Below are 21,151 nucleotides of genomic sequence, written 5' to 3'. Positions count from 1 at the left end.
GATTCAGTAAAAATTACAAAGGAAGGTTTATTTAAAAAAATCTCCAATATTTTGCAGTAATTAAAAAACTCAAATTACTCTGGGTTTCAGTTTTATATATATATATATACTTTTTCAGATTCTCTTCCATTGTAGGTTATTATAAGATATTGAGTATAGTTCCCTGTGCTATACAGTAGGCCCCTGTTGTTTACATATTTTATATTGAATATATAGCAGCGTGCATATGTTAATCCCAAACTCCTAAGTTACCCCCAACCCCCAGCCATTTGATGGTGTCCTTTGATGCACAAAAGTTTTTGGTTTTGATGAAGTCTGAGTTATCTATTTTTTATTTTGTGGCTTGTGCTTTTGGTGCTATATCTAAGAATCCATTGCCAGATATGAGGTCGTAAAAATTTAACCCTATGTTTTCTTCTAAGAGTTTTATAGTTTTACCTTTTTAGTTTAGGTCTTTGATCAATTTTGAATTAATTTTTGGACATGGTGAGAGGTGAGGGTCCAACTTCATTCTTTTTCATGTGGCTATCCAGGTGTTCCAGTACCATTGGTTGAAAAGATTATTCTTTCTTCTTGAATGGTTTTGGCACCCTTGTCAAAAATAAGTTGATGATAGATGCATTGGTTTACTTCTCGACTCTCAATTCTATTCCATTGACCTATATGTCTGTCCTTATGCCAGTGCCAGTAGTGTTGTTTTTCAAAGAATGAGGTTTTACAAACATTCATGGTTGACAGAGTCCAGGACCTCACAACTCCAATATTTTTAATAAATGATTACCTAGCCTTGAGATTGGCAAATAATTAGGCTCAAATAATCCAATTACCTATTAAAACTTATACTGTTATCAGTAGTGAACTGTTATAAAGTCACCTGCTACTATGTTTAGGATGAAATTTATATGACAAAAATAAGTCACATTTTCTTATCTGACTGTGCTTTTTGAAAATAAAAAATCTCTCAAAATAAAGTACATTATACAATTTTGGAATTGAAAAAACTTAGACATCAGCTAGGCCAATCTATTTGTTTTTGTTTTACAGATTAAAAAATAAACCTTGGCTCTTTTCATAATAAAGATGTCACCTCTCCCAAACTGTGACCTAAAAAGCATCTCCTCCATTAAATTCATTTGCAGACTAGAAATAATTCAGGTGTTTTGACAGACTGTGTACTTCTCTAAAGGGAACAAACAATTATTGGTGTGCACAGAGCTTATCAACATCTCTTTTGTAGTCAAGGCCCATCATACAGAGGTTGTGTCAGTAAATATTTAGATGATAGAATTCTGTATTTGCCTTCTGGATACTTGGCACCATGTAGACCCAAGAAAAAAATCTTATTAGTAAAGATTATTTTAACACAGAAACACACTGAGAGAATAATGTCATATTTTGAAACAAAATGCTAAAGAAATAAACTAATAAATCATGGAGTGATTGATTCAGAAATATTTTTTGTGTTCTATATATCTTATATATTTAAATTTTTGTTAACCTAATTAATATAGATTTATAGTGTGTTACTTTACAGGAATATGGCTTTACTGATGTTTAACAAAAGCTCAAGAGCTCTGTTATGGACTGAATTGTGTCTCCCCAAAATTCACATGTTGAAGCCCTAACCCCCAATGTGACTATATTTGATGATAGGGCCTGTGAGGAGGCGATAAAGGTTAAATGAGGTGGAGCCCTAATCCGGTAAGGCTGGTGTCCTTATAAGAAAAAAGACAGACACCAAAGCTCTCTCTTTCCCCCACATGAGGACACAGCAAGAGGGCAGCCATCAGCAAGCCAGGAAGAGAGTCCTCACCAGAAACTAGATCAGCCAGCAACAAGATATGGACTTCTCTGCCTCCAGATTGGGAGAAATACATTTCTGTTGTTTAAGCCGTTCAGTCTATTGCACTTTTCTATGGCAGTCCAAGCTGACTAACACATGCTTTTACATGCTGAAAACCAATCTATACCATTTCTTAGGATCAGAACATAGCACAGGGCTTCCCTGGTGGCGCAGTGGTTAAGAATCCGCCTGCCAATGCAGGGGACACGGGTTTGAGCCCCGGTCCGGGAAGATCCCACATGCCGCAGAGCAACTAAGCCTGCGCGCCACAACTACTGAAGCCCGTGCACCAAAACTACTGAAGCCCATGCGCCACAACTACTGAAGCCCACATGCCTAGAGCTCGTGCTCCACAACAAGAGAAGCCACTAGCAATAAGAAGCCCATGCGCCACAACGAAGAGTAGCCCCCCCGCTCGCCGCAAGCCCGCGTACAGCAACAAAGACCCAACACAGCCAAAAATAAAAAATAAAATAAATAAATTAAATAAATTTAAAAAATTCTTAAAAAAAAAAAAAAGAACATAGCACAGCATTCACACTGTGTATACAATTGTTTTTTATTGTAGTTGCACATAAAAGAATTATACGAAGATGTAAGCGGTATCAATCTGAAAGGGGTCCTCCAATCTGCTGTAGATATCATCACATCACTTAGACAATAAATGCTTGCACATTAGATGAATACCAAACTTGATCTCTAAGATGAATAAGGAGATTCAATCCATACCACATTTTTAACAGCAAAGAAACAGACTATTCCCTAATTGAAATCTTTCTGGAAGAAGGAGAGGAATAAAAATATGACAGAAAAAGAAGAAGAAGAAAAATAAGAATAGGAAGATGAAGAGGAGGAGGAGGAAGGGAAGGAGACCAAGAAGAGAAAGGAGAGAAAACAAATAAGGCAAATAACTTTTTTCCTTATTTGTTTGTTTGTAAGCATCAGATAGCTACACCTTGGAAAAAGTTAAAAAGTACATTATAATATTTAAGTAGAAATACAGAAAAGCTGATTCAATAATACAAATGCTATGTATACACTTTGGCTGAGAACTTAAATGTTTCACATGAGCTCATGCACGGTTGAAATAAAAGAGCTCCAAGATTGAATATTTTTAAAGAAGTTTAATCAAGACTAAGAAAAAGAATTTTAATCTTAAAAAAGGATGCTATTTCTGGAACTACAACAATGTACTTGAATTAATGCAAACCAAGGAAGAATCTTAATAATCAAAACTCTGGGAGCTAAAAGTCATTTAAAAATTCTTTAAAATATTAAAGATTTAAAATTCCCAGCCAAGTTGTCAAAGGAGTGTAAGACTATGCAGGCCAGATGAATAAAGCCATCCTTTATACCTTCCTTAAATGCTTAATTCATTCACCTGTTAATCCATTCATTTGCCAATTGTTCTGGAAGACTTCAGTTAAATTCCCCATTATAGACCTGACTCCCCTAATACCCAATGAGTGATTATCTTTCCTCTTATGAGAAACAACCAGGATTAACAAATGAGACCTTGTAATTGCATTAAAGTTTCATTAACACATTTCCAGAGGACATTAAAACTTAACTGCTGCTTGTGATAGAATTTGTGGTGCCTTTAAAATTCCCATGGAAACTCTTTTAGTGTAAAAGAGAGGGGCTTGCTCACTGAGCTCATCTCCAGTGAGGTAAGAGAATTCTGACTGATGACTTAGAGCTCATCATTCTGCCCAAGAGGAGGTAATCAGTGTTGACAATACCTTCCTTTTTCGAAGCAGTTTCTAGTTGTTCCTCATGAGCACAACTATGGCTTTAAGACAAACCTTTCTGTTCGCTCCCTGAAAATTACAAAACGGAAGGTACAAAAGGTCACAGACATTGAAGGAGGGGGGTGGTGCAGGGTGGTGGAAGAAACCACACCAGCAGAGGCCAGAATCCAGAGCAGATATCACCGGAAGGTGGCAGAGAATAAAGGAGAACTAAAAGGTGATTTTAACTGCTCTCCGATTCTTGTGCCTGAAATTTCCTCCATCATTGTTATACAGATTCCAAACTGGGCCTAATCCAGAGAAGTTTGCCCCCGTTGGTTTGCACAAGGTCCTAAAACCATCGTCCATTTGTTCATTTATACAAACACATATTGATAACCTATGTGCCAGGCTTTACTATATACCCCTTCAGATACTTAGATAAACTGGTAACATCACATTATATTCAGATCACAGGGATTGAGACTTGAATTGACTTATTTTGCAATATTTCTTCTTTATTTTTTTTGAAGAAGATATCAACTTTGGAGTAATTCCAAGTTAGTTTTTTTTTTTCCTTAAAGAATCAATTTTATTTATTTATTTATTTTTCAGTGTGTTGGGTCTTCGTTGCTGTGCCTGGGCTTTTCTAGTTGCATTGAGTGGGGGCTACTCTTCGTTGTGCTGCCCGGGCTTCTCATCATGGTGGCTTCTCTTGTTGCGGAGCACAGGCTCTAGGAGTTTGGGCTTCAGTAGTTGCAGCATGTGGGCTCAGTAGTTGTGGTTCACGGGCTTAGTTGTTCTGCGGCATGTGGGATCTTCCCAGACCAGGGATCGAACCCATGGTCCCTGCATTGGCAGGCGGATTCTTAACCACTGCGCCACCAGGGAAGTCCCCAAAGTTACAGTTTTCACTTGCACATAGTCTAACTTCCCAAACCTTCTTCCCACCTGTATCTCCAGACTAGGCTGTTAAACCTTGCTTAATGAACTTTAGGAAACATGAAAGAAGATTCTCTTAGAAACTTGATTGTCTTGGAGTAAGATGCTCAAAATGGAAAGCCAGATGTTGGCATGATCGAGCTCTTAAAGGCTTACCCTCAGGCCTGTCACTTGGTGGCAGTCCCTGGTAACAGGAGCCTCCATTCCTGCTCTAGCTGGAGGGCTTGGTGGCAGCAACCTTAAGCCTTCTGAGATAGGGACATTTGCTTTTTCTTGAGAAAGTTCTACAGGTCAAGTGATAGCAGGAGTTGCAGAGAGGCAGCCATTGCTAACCTAGGGCAATGTAATTTTGAGCTAGAATCGAGGTGTGTGCATATATCTTATGAGTCTGACACAGAGCTGTTCCCGGGGCAATATTCTCTGTCTCTAGACAAACCAGAGTCTGGAGAAAGCTGCATTTCCAGCTTTGATGGCCACATTGTAATTAGCTGAAAAGCTTCTGCCTAGATTTCTGCTTCTAAGTCAGAGGCTGCATGTGGAGACAGAGGGCCCGAGTGTGAATCTAAGTTCATCACTTACTATTTATCTGGGCCTCAGTTCTGTCATGTGTCTACTGGAGGAGATTAGCATCCCTCCCGGATTTGCTATGAAGAGAAATGGTAGAAGACAAGCCTCAACTGTAATGGTGCATGGTGGGCACTCAGGGAGGTGTTCTGAATCTGAATTTTGATAGCTGCTCTCTCTACAGAAGTGTGCCCCTCTCTTTATTATGGCTTTGTGTCTCTTCCTACACCCAACAAATCTTCAGTAAATTACCAAAGACCCAAACTTAGTTTTTTCCCTTGTAATTGGAATCACAGGAGAAGAGAGAATTATGCAAACATACAAAGGGCTTTCTCAGTGTGTTTCTCAATGGTCTCTTCAATAAGTGGTGCTGGGAAAACTGGACAGCTACATGTAAAAGAATGAAGTTAGAACACTCCCTAACACCATACACAAAAATAAACTCCAAATGGATTAAAGACCTAAATGTAAGGTCGGACACTATAAAACTCTTAGAGGAAAACAGGGAGAACACTCTGACATAAATTGCAGCAAGATCTTTCTTGATTCACCTCCTAGAGTAATGAAAATAAAAACAAAAATAAACAAATGGGATTTAATTAAACTTAAAAGCTTTTGCGCAGCAAAGGAAACCGTAAACAAAACAAAAAGACAACCCTCAGAATGGGAGAAAATATCTGCAAACGAAGAAACCGACAAGGGATTAATCTCCAAAATATATGAACAGCTCATGCAGTTCAGTATCAAAAAAATAAATAACCCAATCAAAAAATGGGCAGAAGATCTAAACAGACATTTCTCCAAAGAAGACATACATGTGACCAAAAAGCACATGAAAAGATGCTCAACACCACTAATTTTTAGAGAAATGCAAATCAAAACTACAATGAGGTATCACCTCCCACCAGTCAGAATAGCCATCATCAAAAAATCTACAAACAGTAAATGTTGGAGAAGGTGTGGAGAAAAGGGAACCTTCCTACACTGTTGGTGGGAATGTAAATTAGTACAACCATTATGGAGAATAGAATGGCGGTTTCTTAAAAAACTAAAAATAGAGCTACCATGTGATCCTTTGGTCCCACTCCTGGGCATATATCCAGAGAAAACCATAATTCGAAAAGATACATGCACCCCAATGTTCATTGCAGCACTATTTACAACAGCCAAGACATAGAATCAACTTAAATGTCCATTGACAGAGGAATGGATAAAGAAGATGTGGTACATATATACAATGGAATATTACTAGGTCATAAAAAGAACAAAATGATGCCATTTGCAGCAACACGGATGGACCTAGAGATTGTCATAATGAGTGAAGTAAGTCAGACACAGAAAGACAAATATCATATGATATTGCTTGTATGTGGAATCTAAAAAAACGGTACAAATGAACTTATTTACAAAACAGAAGTAGAGTCACAGATGCAGAAAACAAACTTATGGTTACCAGGGTATAAGATGGGGGGAGGGATAAATTGGGGCATTGGGATTGACATATACACACTACTATATATAAAGTAGATAACCAATAAGAACCAGTTGTATAGCACAGGGAACTCTACTCAGTACTCTGTATTGGCCTATATGGGAAAAGAATCTAAAAAAAAAAGAGCAGATATATGATCATGTATAACTGATTCACTTTGCTGTACACCTGAAACTAACACAACATTGTAAATCAACTATACTCCAATAAAAATTTAGATAAATAAATAAATAAATAAAGCCCTTCACTATAGACTTATTTTTAAAAATACACTTTAAATAAAGGAAACAAATAGTACTGTAAAAATAAAATAAACTAAAGTAATACTTCTTTTCTTAAAAAAAAATAAAATATATGACTCTCAAAACCACATTCTTAAAAAAAATTCCATTTTTGGCTATCCTTTGAGCACGTGCATTCCTCTGCCTATATGTCCCGCAAATTTCTGACACCAACGAGAAGGCAATTCAAATCCGGTAAAAGTTGACTGTCTGAAGCCTTCCAATATTTCTTCTTCTTTTTGGGGAGTGGGATCAGGGACAGGGCAGGACCTGAAGCAGGACGTGTCACCAGCATGGATTAGTGTGATGAAAAGGATAAAAGCTGAGCAAACAATCATACTTGGACAAGTCTTGGTGTCCTCACTTCTAAATTGGGGGTAAAAATGCCTAATCATACAAGGGGTGTGAGGATTGAACTAGATCATTTATGGAAGCTGCCTAACACAGTGCCTGATACATAGTATGTGTTCAAGTCAGTTATTTTCACTTCTCATCTGTGGATCCTAAATTCAGAGATATTCCCATCTTCTGACTTCCCACAGCCTTCTCTTTTCCACATATTATGTCCTGACTTGCATTATAATAATGGAATAGACATCCTCTCCCCACTCCGTCAGGACAAAGACTCTGTCTGATTCCTCTTAGTACATTCCAGAGACCTAAACTGGTCATAAAAACATTCACTTATGGAATGAATAAGACATCCCATATAATTAGGAGGGGACTGTGTGTGGTTTTAAAGAAAGCTAGTTCTATTTGCCACTTTTCGGTAAAAGACTGTAAAGACAAATGTTACCAAGAGTGGGGGAATATTAGTTAAGAGAAACAGAAAGGAATTTCCACCTGGTTTTGTACCCAGCAGGGCAGGAGGATGTGCCAGGGGCAGATCAATGACTATCTCCTGCCCAAGCAGCTCACTGAAGATTGAGGTTCTCTACCATAGAAATGAAACTTAAGTCTCCCAGTTGAAAGGAGCAAGCACTTGAATATTGCAGTCCTCCCTGGAGCCCAGAGAATGGGGAATCTTTTAAAGGGCATAAGAGAAAAGCAAGCATTATGTCTGTTATAAATATTTGCAAATAATGGGACCGTACAAAGTTTTGGCTAAAGGATTACAACATTGCAAGGTATTCTGGTAAAGTAATGTACCCTGGAAGCGGCTTTCCTATGAAGAAAACACAAATTTCTATTTGCTAAAGTAATACATAGATTGTGATCAAAATCACAAATAAACCTTCAGCCAAAATTAACTGTTTTGTTAAATAGAAACCACAAGGGATATAGTGGGTAGAAACAGTTGCTTCATTTTCTGCACTAACACCATGGAATATGGAGGGATACATTTTCCTGCGAGACAGAAAGCTAATGAACTATAGTGAAATGTGCCTCGAGACTCTTACTGAAATAGCACTTAAAAAAAATTCTGTTTGGAATTTAAACAATCAAGACTGTATTCGAAAGGCGTTAGGAAATGAGGTTACCATTCAGTGGATTGGAGGAATCGATCCCCTGTAGCAGAAGTGCCCCTTGTATAACAGACAGAGACTATCGAATAATCCTAGGTTTATGCTGGGCTTGGTGCAGTGTTGGCCACATAACAAGTGTTAAATAAAATAATAGCAACATGTGACATGGGAGCCTGATTCTCTCAATGCTAAACCTACATACCAGATGGTTATAACACACCCGTAATCAAGCGCAGAGCTGTGTGGGCTGGGGTCTGGCGTTGCAGCTCTGAGTCAGGCGGCTGCCTTCCCCACCCCGTCTTGTGGAAGAGCTTCACGACCTCCGCAAACAGTTATTAGGAACAGTGCTGGGGCTTTTGAGAGCTCACAGAGCCTTGGATGGGTTCAGACAATTCCTGAGTGACGCCAGTTTCCTTCAACTACGCGTGGAATGACACCTTATCAGTTCCCTTTACCGCTGAGAGAAGCAGCTTTCTAATAAGATCTGTAGATACACTGGGGCACCTCAGCTAGAACAAGTACAGTTGAGTGTTTGTGAGACTTGAAAGTATTAGCTCTCTAAAAGAAACTCGACCTTGAGGACACTACACTGAAATAAATCAGTCATGAAAGGACAAATACTGAATGATTCCACTAATATGAGGTTCCCGGACGAGTCAGATTCATAGAGACAGAAAGTAGGATGGTGGTTGCCAGAAGCTGAGGAAGGGGGAGTGGGGAGTTATTGCTGAATGGATGCAGAGTTTCAGTTTTGCAAAATGAAAAGGGTTATGTGGATGGATGGTGGCGGCGGCTGCACAACAATGTGAATGTCCTTAATACCACTAAACCGTACACTTAAGAATGGTTAGAATGATAAATTTTATGTTATGTGCATCTTACCACAATTTAAAAATTTATAAATAGGCATATTAATAAAAACAGAAATAGACTCACTGACACAGAAAACAAACTTACAGTTACCAAAAGGGAAAGGGTAGAAGGGAGGGAAAATTAGGAATTTGGGATTAACAGATACACACTACTGTGTATAAAGTGGATAAGCAACGAGGACCTACTGTATAGCACAGGGAACTATATTCAATGTCTTGTAATAACCAATAATGAAAAAGAATCTGAAAAACAATATATATATGTATAACTGAACCACTTTGCTGTATAACTGAAATATTGTAAATCAACTATACTTAAAGTTTTAAAATTTGAAAAAATATATAAATAGACACATAAATAAAAATCTAATAAACATTTATTTCTTCTGAGGGTCAGTGAAAACCATAGCGATGTTACTCCTATCATAAAAAGAGAGCAGACACGTGTTGAAGCATTTAAGAGGCGGTCCTCCACAACGCTCTTTCTTGAGGGACTTGGTTCTCCCTAGAGCATGAGCCCTTCCAGGGCAGTGTGATACCGTCTTCATCTTTGTGTCCTTGTGGCTCAAAATATGAGGTTCACAGTGTCCCTGGGTTTATATTACTAAGATAACCCAAATGTTAAATGGACTCTTCAGTTTTACCAAAATTTAATTATCAAAAAAAACAAAAAAATCAGACTACTTCTAAAGCAACTGAATTCAGTGGGAAGAAAAATGTATTTCTCTTTGAAATTTGAAGTTATATAAGTTAAACTTCAAAGAACACCAGCACATTCTTTCATGCTGCATATGTTTTTTTTGAGCTGAAGAGCTCAAACCTTTGGTGCTCTGACCCCATGTTTCCCTGAAACTGTAGCCTGGGAAATCAAACTTCACATTGGACCAACCTCTGCTATGTGTTGGTTATTGACTTGGCAGAGAACAACCTGATCAATAATTACCTGAAAGAAAATGCTCGTTTGATCTAAAAATGAAGCTCATGTTTTCATGATCAAAGCAGCTTCTCAAGGAGAATCATACCCTTGCATTGATTATGCTCTCACATCCTGACACAGAGGCCTCCCAAAACCTTTCTCACTTGACTTTCAACGTGAGGCTCCTTCTCTTACGTTTATATTCTCTACCAGGCAATAAGAGTGTGATGGCGTATCTTTGTGTCTTAAGGGTCTTGTCTCCCTAGTCATACTCAAAGTTCCTTGTGTAGAGAGATACCATATTTTGTTAGTAAAGTTGGGTCAGATCCTATGCCGGACACGTTGTCCTTGTCAACTACAAACTGTTACCCAATCCTTCCTGGGCGAAATGTGCTTGCAATTCATAATTAAGTGATTGGTTGAATGTCTACTGACTGAATGAAAAATTGTTTATTGAAGTCAGTCTCAACGCAACCACTGCACTTCCCTCTTCACTGACAACCATGCCTGCAAAACTCGCATTACACACTCTAAACTCAACCAGGTGGGGACAGAAGTGATTGTTGGCTGTCCTCTGAATCAGTCATTTACATGATAGATTGTTCATTCTTTTCTCGCTCTTTGTTCATCTACTTAAAAAATGTTTTTTATTGTGGTAAAATACACATGTACATAACATTTACCATCTTAATCATTTTTAAGTGTGCAGTTGAGAGGCATTAAATACATCCGTCATGTTGTGCAACCAACAGTACCATCCACCCACAGAACTCTTTTCATCTTGCAAAACTGAAGCTCTGTACCCATTAAACAATAACTGTTCCCGCCCCCAACACCACTAGCCCCTGGCAACCACGATGCTACTTTCTGCCTCTATGATTTTAATTATTCTAAGTACTTCATATAAGTGGAATCATACAGTACTTTTCTTTTCATGACTGACATTTCATATGGTGTATGTCCTCAAGGTTCATCCATACTGTAACATATGTCAGAATTTCCTTCCTTTGGGGCTTCCCTGGTGGTGCAGTGGTTGAGAGTCTGCCTGCCAATGCAGGGGACGTGGGTTCGAGCCCTGGTCTGGGAGGATCCCACATGCCGTGGAGCAACTGGGCCCATGAGCCACAACTACTGAGCCTGCGCATCTGGAGCCTGTGCCCCGCAACGGGAGAGGCCGCGACAGTGAGGGGCCCGCGCACCGCGATGAAGAGTGGCCCCTGCTTGCCACAACTAGAGAAAGCCCTTGCGCAGAAACGAGGACCCAACACAGCCAAAAAGAAACAAATTAATTAATTAATTAATTAATTAAAAAGAAATAGGACAGGAAAGGAGGATAGATGGGAAATACTAAAAAAAAAAAAAAAAAAAAAGGACTTCCTTCCTTTATAAGGCTGAATAATATTCCATTATATGTATATACCACATTTTGCTTATCCATTCATCTCTTGATGGACATTTGGGTTGCTTCCATGTTTTAGCTATTGTGAATAACATTGTTATGAACATGACTGCATGTTTACCTACTTTTTAGCTCAACAAAAGTCCAGAGTAATAATTCATTTAGAGACACGAACACCATAAGAAGACTGGGAAAAGCAAGAGGATTCATGAACAATTTCAGCCACTAGCAAGTATCCTTCAAGCCATCTATTTAAGCCAGTTCTAAACTCCATTGCATTATGTGGAAAAGTAAAGTAGAATCACCATTTTACTAGGTTAAAAGTCACTCAAGCGTTCCATACACTGATCAAATCTCAATATGTTTTAGGATCAGAGAAATGTTTGCTAGAAGGGATATGCGAGACCATCAAGTTTAGTGATTCCCATTCTTGGCTGCACATCAAAATCACCTGGGGCTCTTAATAAAAATACTGATGCATAGATCCCATTCCCAGAGATTCCAATTTAACTGACTTGGGGGTAGGCATCAGTATTGCTCAAAGTTTTTCAGTTAAATAATGCATAGCCAGAGTTGAGAATCACTGATATAGCTCAACCCGTTCCTTGTCCCCATTTAGAGAGAGAAATGGAAATGATTTGATGAAAGTAACACAGAAATTGGTAGAATGATGCAAACAGGAATTTTAAAATCCCAAATCTAGTACTCTAAACCTTTTGAAACTTCGTTTTACAGTACTCTGCCTCCAATTCTGTTCTGTAGAAAGTGCAAAAATATAAAGTACTATCAAGTAGGTGATTTTTATTCAACCTAGAATAATTTAAATGGACATTAAAGGCAAACTGGAAAGTTTATTTTAGTTTTCATTTCAATGTCTGAATGGCAATGAATCCAAAAAATGAAAGAATTCTACCTGTTATCAGAAATCTGCCAAAGGAAGAAAAAGTCTGTGTGTGCCTTGACATATTATACACTACTAAAATTAAATAGATTAATCGGAGGCACAAAGTTTGAAGATGAGAAGAAAACAGAGATGAGATAACAGGACTGATTCTAAAGATGATTCCATTCTGTTATAAAAGTCAAGTAATGGAAACCTAAGAGGAAATACAAATGGCCAATAAACATATGAAAAGAGCCTCAGTCTCACCAGTGGTCAGGAAAATGGAAATTAAACTACAGCTTGATTTATCGGATTAGGAAAAAGTAAAAAATTGATCACATCCAGGCCTGGCGAAGACATGGGGAAAAGGGGAATCCAAGGCACATTTGGAACATGTGTCGCTTCCAAACAGTCTCTGAACAGGAATGTACAGAGTACCAAAGATCTTGGGAGAGGAAGTCCTTGGGAAAGATCTGTTGTTCTTTATTAACCCCGTTATTTTGCCTTCCACTCAGATTCTTGACAAAGAGAATCCCAAAGTGGGAGTTCCTAGCTTTGGACCAGTCTTCTGTGGCTTTTTCCATGGTTCAGATACAGGAGACTTTAAATTCCTACTTTCAGCTTGAGTGAGTTTGAGCCCATTTTGCCACTTGCTATTGATGAGCCCACATTAATACAGAAAGTAAGCACTTCATGCAAAAGTTCCTTAGGGTGGCCTGGCTGCTGGGTCATATGTTCCAATGAACCCACTGAAGTTCTGATTTTCTTCCTTAATCTCCTTGAAGCAAAATTTCTGTACACAAAGGACCCTAATTCCTTGTCTTAGGTCCTTGTTTAGTGTCTATGGATCAGCTCCTGAGAAGCTCAGCAGTGTTTGGGCTACTCTCCCTCTCATGGGCCCTTGCTCCCATCCAGAGCCCACTCCAGCAATGGATCTCAGTGTTCTCGACTGGAGAAAGCAATGCTCACCAACTTCTCCATCCTGGATTCCTCATCACCTTGCAAGTCCGCGAGTTCTACACTCCTGGGTGGTAACCTTCTCAACAGCTCAGTTGCTGGCTGTGCACCTCCCACCATTTCCTGAGTGCTTGCTGGTATCAGAACAGCACTTCATTCTGTCATATTCTCATTTGGTCCTCCAACAATCCTATAAGGTAGTGATTATTTTTATTTCTATTTACGTATGAGAAAGCTGAGGTTTAGAGAGTTTAAATGGTAGTTATTATTTGTATTTCTATTTATATATGAGAAAGCTGAAGTTTAGAGAGTTTAAATAAATGCCTTTCATGAGGACACCTAGCTTGTAATTGGCCCTCTTTTTCTGATTCAGGAGTGTCACCTGCATGTAAAATAGTTTTGAGGAGTGAAAATATACTCTTCCACCAATTTCCTCTTTTAGGGGACACTGTATCTGAACCCATCCCTGAGGAACCAGTTAATGTGTGGGATGCTGACCCCAGGCTGGTGACTCCAATGACTAATCCCTGGGCCACCTCCACTGAAGGAAGAAGCCTCTGCTGCCATTGCTGCCACCTGCTGGAAACTGGTCTCTCTGCCCAAGCTGATGTCAGGGCCATGCCATGGCCCTCCCTGGTGCTTTAACTTCCATCCATTGCACCCTCTCCTTCTTCTGGGACAATGGTCAAAACCTCAACAAGTTTTCCCCCACATATCTTCTTAAATTGGGGCCCCAAGGGCTGCCACCTATCTGTTCCCACCTTTTCCTATTGGGAGAAGAGAGAACAACCTCCTTCCTCCTAGAGCAGAGCATTTGCTATCCTGTCCCATAGAGCTGGCCGGGAAAAGCAGGACAGTGTTCTGTGGAGATGGGTGAGACTCTGATCCCAGCGAGATCCCCAGCCTCTTCATGTGATGCAATATGGTAACTCCTTTGACTTATGACACTTGGCCCAGAGTTCTCCAATGAGAACTTCAGGAGTCTCTCATGAATATGAATCAACAATGAAGACTTGATTATCAAAACTGATGTCACCCCCTTCCTCCCACTGACTTCAAACAAAGAATTTGGGTACTTTATGTACAGAAAATTTGCTTCAAGGAGATTAAGGAAGAAAATCAGAACTTCAGTGGATTCATTGGAAGATATGCCCCAGCAGCCCAACCACCCTAAGAAACTGTTACAACATGAAGTGCTTGCTTTCTGTATTAATGTGGACTCGTCATTAGCAAGTGGCAAAAATGGACTCAAATTCACTTAAGCTGGAAATAGGAGTTTTTATGTCTCGATGGAAAAAGCCACAGAAGATTGGTCCAAAGCCAGGAACCCCTCTCTGGGATTCTCTTTGTCTCTAATCTCTGCCTGTCTCCACAGGCTGGCTTCACTCTGTCTGAGTTCAGAGGTGCTAGTGGAGAGTTTGCAGGGAGAAGAGGATGGGCATGGAGAACAGCATCCCAAACTCACATATCCTCCCCTCCACGACCAAGGGGAAAACCTTCCCAGTGGCTCCCCTTAGAAAAATCCTGGAGAAGGATTCAAATAGTCCTCTTTTGGATCATGTGACCATCTCTCAGAACTGGAATGGTCTTTGTTACCATAAGAAAGAGGAAGGAGTACTGGGCAGAAAATGAAACATGGCCATTACCGTTCTACATAATGAATAAATGTTTGTAAGATTTACATTTATTTTGTTTAATTTTCATCATCAATTTTGTTAAAAAAAAAACAACAGCAGTTTAAATAGATTTCCATGGAGAGAATCCCAAAGGATAAAATTATAACCACTGGAAATTAGGTCTTAACTTATTATCCATATTTTTTCCTTTATCCCATTTGTCACTATTTTAATTATATGCTTATTGTATGATCATTTGATAATTGCTTGTCTGCTCGACTGGAATGTAAACTCCATGAGGGCAGGGATATCTTTATTCACCATGATTTCCTCAGCACCTAGAACATTCCTGGCATACAGTTGGCATCCAACACATCCTGTGAATGACTGAATGAAGAATCAACTCAACGTTTGCTAGGCAATGTAAGGCAGCACCAGGTGACTCCAAAGTTAGAGAATCATAAGAAACAGCGACAGAAAGAAAGAGAAAATGAGATGAATGCCTGGAATTAGAAGATCCAACTAGGATTTCCCTGGTGGCACAGTGGTTAAGAATCCGCCTGCCAATGCAGGGGACACGGGTTTGATCCCTGGTCTGGGAAGGTCCCACATGCCGCGGAGCAACTAAGCCCGTGCGCCACAACTACTGAACCTGCACTCTAGGGCCCACGAGCCACAACTACTGAAGCCCGTGCACCTAGAGCCCGTGCACCGCAACCAAGAGTAGCCCCCACTCCATACAACTTGAGAAAGCCCGCGCGCAGCAACAAAGACCCAACGCGGCCAAAAATAAATAAATAAATAAATAAATAAATAAATTTATTAAAAAAGAAGAAGACCCAACTAGCCTCACCATCCACGGCCAGCAGGAAATCCACAGAACAGAAACATGGTAATACCAAAGAATAAGGGTCTAATGAGCTAAACGTCAAAAATTTAAGATGGACGTAAAAGAAAAAGTTTCAAAGTTCTAGCTAATTCTGAAAATTTTAAAGTTGACAGAAAAAGTTGACATTTATATTATGTGAAAAACAGAATTTGTTTAAGAAACCTACCATCTATCACTATATTTCTATTTGACCCACTTTTCAGATGGAAATATCATCAAGCCAGACATCCAGAGAGATCTCCTCATCGGCCTGTGTTTAATGGAACTACACACTCATGAAAACACACTGCTTGGGTACTTCACTGGGTTGTGCTAAAAATTATGGCCTTTCAAAGACTCTCGATCGCACATGCTCTTGCCCTATGCACACTTTAATAAAACACGACTCTTTGAGCTTCTGTTAATTAAGCTCACAGCTTCCGGTGACCTGGACTTCCTGTGCCTGAGGCCAGGCCATGACACTGGGCTCCCCAGCGTGGTTCTTAACACACAGAGACAAGCAGATCTGGGGGAGAGGGTGCCATGCAGAGGAGGCTGTGGGCCCTGAAGTGCATTTGCCACGGTGGGGAAATGCCATTCCACCTGGATGAGGGCCAGGGCCCGAGACGCAAAGAAAAAGGTTGGAGGAGGAAGAAAAAAAGCATGCTCTGACAGGAGGAATTTACTTTTCCTTTAAATTTCTTCTAAGAAAGGTGGAGAATGAGAAATTTTGAGGCTGATGGGTGCCCTGTAGGAAACCAAGACTTCTGTGAGGTCAGGGGAGGTGCCCTTTCATATTGTGATTTATAATAAGAAATATATGTTTGATCCCATCCCTGACACAGGGATCCTCAAACCCTTGTAAATTCTTAAGTGACATGGAGCACCTTTATTTCTAATGTGGTGACTCTGGGTGGGCTCCTGGATGGCTCCTGGATGGGGGCTGGTCACCAGAAAGACCAAGCCATGAGCAGAAGCTTGGAATTTTTAGCCTGGCCCCCAGTTCTCTAGAGAGGGGAGAGGGGCTAGAAGTGGAGTTAATAATTGATCATGCTACATGAGGAAGCCTCCATAACATAAAAGCCTACTCATATAAAAATAGTAGTCGGTGGGGGGCGGGGGGAAGAGCTGCCAGGTGGGTAAACACGTGGAGATTAGGGGAGAGTGGCAGCCTCGGGGAGGGCATGGAAAGTCTGCGCTCTTTCCCCACACCTTGCCCTATGCATCTCTTCCAGCTGGCTGTTCCTGAGTTATATCCTTTTATAATAAACTGGTAATCTGGTAAGTAAAATGGTTCTCTGAGTTCCGTAAGCCACTTTAGCAAATGAATCGAACCCAAGGAGCAGGCAGTTGGAAGCTCCAATCTACAGCCGGTGTGTCAGAAGCCCAGCTGACAATCTGGACCTGTGACTGGTGTCTGAAGAAGAGGAGGCGGTGGCGGGGGGAAGTCTTGTAGGACTGAGCCCTTAGCCTGCGGGATCTGATGCTATCTCCAGGCAAATAGGGTCAGAAGTCAGAACTGAGATGAGTTGTAGGACCCCTAGATGGTGGCTGAGAATTGCTTGGCCGTGTGGGAAACCCCACCCCACGTTGGAATTGGTACTAGAATCATCTTACCCCCCTACCCCGCACCGAGAGTGGTAATGAGACTCACACAGAGGGGAGGGGGCAGCGAGTGACCCCTGTGACCCCCCAGCAGGAGGTTTCATGCCTCCCCTCAAGGAACTGGGATGACAGTCAGCATGGGCACAGGTGAGTACAGAGCCAGCGGTTTCCTGATGCTTTGTGACTTTGCCTTTCCTCAAACACCCGTCGAGTGGGCTGGCCAGAGCAGTTTCCCATACGAACCCACTTTCCTTCCCACTATGCAACTCTCCCCCGTAAGTTAAGGTATTTTCAACACAAGGAGTACCTAGCAGTTAGACTTAATTCCAAAAACAGGAAAAAATTGTGCAGTAAGGAGAAATGTGAGGAATTTATGCAATCAAACAGTTCTTGACTTTAGAAAGAGAAAATGGAAAGCACCAACTCTTCTACATGGGCAATAAAATGGTCTTTGGGGATTCATGCAGCAAAGCAGAAAGAGCTGACCAGGCATCAAAGCAGTTACCTTGAGCAACGGGTCTGGCACACGCAGCTGGGTGGCTTTCTGTGGTAGGTTACCCTCTGGTCCTGTTTCCCCTTCTGTAAAAGGATACCTAAGTTCTCTTCCAGATTTAATTTTCTAACTGTCATAGAAGTTTTTCAATTAAAAATGATAAAACTTGCTAACTGCATCATTGTTAGGATATTTTTCTACTCTTTACGGGAAGATATACGTTCCAACATTGACGAGGGCATGAAATGGCTACGAGATTGTACTTGTCACATTAAAGCATCAACTCAGGGTAAGTTCTTTCAAAAGACACCAGTACTTTGTCACTCTTTCAATCACCCATGCTCCACTCACTTTCCCCTTGTGACCTTTATTCTTCCAGAAGCAGTTTTAAAGCTGCTTCTTACTCGAACCTTTTTTAAAGGACCAAAATATTTTTCCTACAAATATCCGAACAGGATTTACTGAATGACAATTTTGGGTAAAGCATTGACAAAATACATTTTCGAATTCAGTGTCGAGCAACGGTTTCCACCCCCTTTGCAAATAATCATATAAGCATCCCAGGGCATCTCACTTTCCTTTTTCATTCCCAGGTCTCCCTTACCTCAGGCCCTAGGCTCCTCCCACCAGGTCGAGCCCCACCCATTGCACATGCGCAGCACGACACACTTTGCTTCCACCCTCCCATGTCTGTACTGACTGCAGGATAAAGTCTAAAGCCTTGACTCAACCCTGGGACACTTCCTCACTGGTTCACGTCTATCTGAGCAGCCCAGCTATCGTTACTCCCTTACATAGTCCGCGGTCCTGTCTCTGGGAAGATTCCCAGTTCTAGGCACGTCCCAGACCCTTCCCACTTTGCTCATTCTCCTTACTGACTTGGAACATCTTCCCTCCTTTTCTCTGGCATTTGAATCCTACCAGTTTTTCAAAACCCAGCGGAGACCACCCCCTTCCTCTGTGGAGCTTTCCGAGAACTCTGCATCTTGAAGGGCACTATCCTTACCTTGTACAGTCCGCTGCCTGACAGAGCAAAAATGACCACATTAGACTCGGAAGTATTCCCTCATGGGGCCGCGATTTCCTTTGCAGGGCTGAGTCCACTTTTAGTCAGCACTTAAAAGCTTAAAGGGGGCTTCCCTGGTGGCGCAGTGGTTAAGAATCTGCCTGCCAATGCAGGGGACACGGGCTCGAGCCCTGGTCTGGGAAGATCCCACATGCCGCGGAGCGACTGGGCCCGTGAGCCACAACTACTGAGCCTGCGCGTCTGGAGCCTGTGCTCCGCAACAAGAGAGGCCACGATAGTGAGAGGCCCGCGCACTGCGATGAAGAGTGGCCCCCGCTTGCTGCAACTAGAGAAAGCCCTCGCACAGAAACGAAGACCCAACACAGCCAAAAATAAAATAATAAACAAATAAAGAGGATGCATTTAAAAAAAAAAAAAAAAAAAGCTTAAAGGCCCCCTAAAACATGCTCAGGTGAGACAGGAGTCAAAGTACAAAGGTGGCCCCCTGACTAGTCTCGACAGAAGGAGACTGGGAGGTGCAGGGTGAGCCAGCTTCCAGGGAGATGGGGAACCCCAGGAAGGGCCAGAGGCACCTTCTTTCACCAGGTGTGGTCTTCTGAGTCCCATCTACTTTTTACCACCTTCTCCCTCCCTCCCTCTCCCAATCTTTTTAGAGTAATTAGAAGGGGATGAGTAAAAGTTGAATTCCTTAAGACCTGGGTTTTTTCTCCAGAGCCTAACACAATTTAACATTAATCCTTGCCCCAGTGGGTCAAAGTGAACTTTTGACCCAGGTATGAGCAAGGTCTCTGCAAGTAGATGTTTGGCGGAGGCCCGATAACCAAAACATTCAGAAGATGACTCGCCCAGGGTGATAATGAAAGTGATAACATAATTCATTTACATTGACTGAGCACTTACCATGTGGCAGGCCCTCTTGTGCTACCTTTCATTCATGCATTTAATGCTCGCAACAGTTCTCTAAGTTGGGTATTATTCTCTACATTTTACAATGAGAAAATCTTTCATTTCCAAAGGTAAGTTGCCTTTCCCCAAGTTATACAGTCAGTGAGTGGCAAAGCTGTTTTTGTTTAGGGGAAGAACCTTAGCTGAACCTGCTTTACCATGAAACCAGAGGAGAGAAACTCACATTTTTGCAGGAAGTAGAGTCCTCAACACGTTCCAGACTTCTCATATGGTACCTCTGGGATCTTAGGGCGTCTCATTACCTGAAATATGAAAATGGCATAAGTTTAATTATTCATTTTCCATCACCCTTAATGAGGGGATTAACTGCCGTGTGAAACAAAAGGAAACAGTCTGACCTTCAGGCTGTCAGGAAGTGATAATTAACTAAAACCTCCAGTCAGTGGAAATGGACAAATGAAAGTGTTTCACTGCTCTTGATGCAAATGAGCTGTCAGGGTCACTGATGGAAGTCACATAATGGAGCAGTGACAATGACAAAATAAACATATGCCAAAAATAGACATTTTCTAAATTACAGTTTGTTTACAGATGCTCTTCAGGAGTTTCCAAAGCTCCCCCGACTCACTGCTCTCTTAGGGTTTTGAGTGTGTGTGTGGGTACAGGTTGCAGTGCCCTGGCTTGCTTGCTAGGAGGACAGGGGAGGGGAGGTTGTGTGCATGGGGGTGGGAATTGTCAACAAAAATAATCAATACATAATCAATGATAAGAACAGAAAAGAGTTTTATTTGAGCCAAACTGAGGACTAGCCCGGAAGCCCACTTTCCAGATTACTCTGAGAAACTGCTCTGGAGAAGGAGGGTTTTCAGCACAGGTTTATATCTTGTCAGAAAAAAGAACATTAAACAAGTCAGGATTACATTTCTACAGTGTTTCAAAAAAAAAAAAAAAAAAAAACCAGAACGTACACCGTGAGTCAGTATGGCCTTGGCACCTGGGAAAGGAGTCTTGTCATCAAAGGAATACCAGCATTGCATCCCAGGAAGAGGGGCGTTTAATCTTAAGTTTTAGCACGGACATTCTTTACTTCTGGTCAGTGTGCCGTCTTCTTTGGTAATTAAAGCAGATGTGCAATGTATGTTTGATAGGCCACAAACAGGCTGTTTTGGTTTAAAGTTTAAATTAAATCATGTATAAGCCAGAATGACTTCCCCATACCTCAATATGTGACCATTTCTTTTATCAGGGTCCATTCAGTCTCAGATTCGAGAAGCATCAGGCAAGTGGAGAC

The 21,151-nt window shown here is 41.0% G+C and overlaps 1 protein-coding gene across 5 annotated transcripts in view; it reads right to left on the bottom strand.

Moving 5' to 3' along the window:
• PCED1B (PC-esterase domain containing 1B) overlaps window positions 1-21,151 on the bottom strand; it is a 144,790-nt gene that overhangs the window by 101,675 nt on the left and 21,964 nt on the right. For 4 of the 5 annotated variants that reach the window (XR_009505349.1, XM_059935734.1, XM_059935735.1 and 1 more), the window contains exon 2: window positions 20,084-20,162. The gene's annotated coding sequence lies outside the window, so the exon portion shown is untranslated. Of the gene's footprint in view, window positions 1-17,939; window positions 18,014-20,083; window positions 20,163-21,151 lie in introns of all 5 variants that reach the window. The other variant, XM_059935736.1, reaches the window with a different exon arrangement.

The sequence above is a fragment of the Balaenoptera ricei genome, chromosome 10, assembly GCF_028023285.1.
Source record: "Balaenoptera ricei isolate mBalRic1 chromosome 10, mBalRic1.hap2, whole genome shotgun sequence".
In the NCBI taxonomy this organism is placed as follows: Eukaryota; Metazoa; Chordata; class Mammalia; order Artiodactyla; family Balaenopteridae; genus Balaenoptera; species Balaenoptera ricei.
This window is presented reverse-complemented; position numbering and strand designations above follow the sequence as displayed.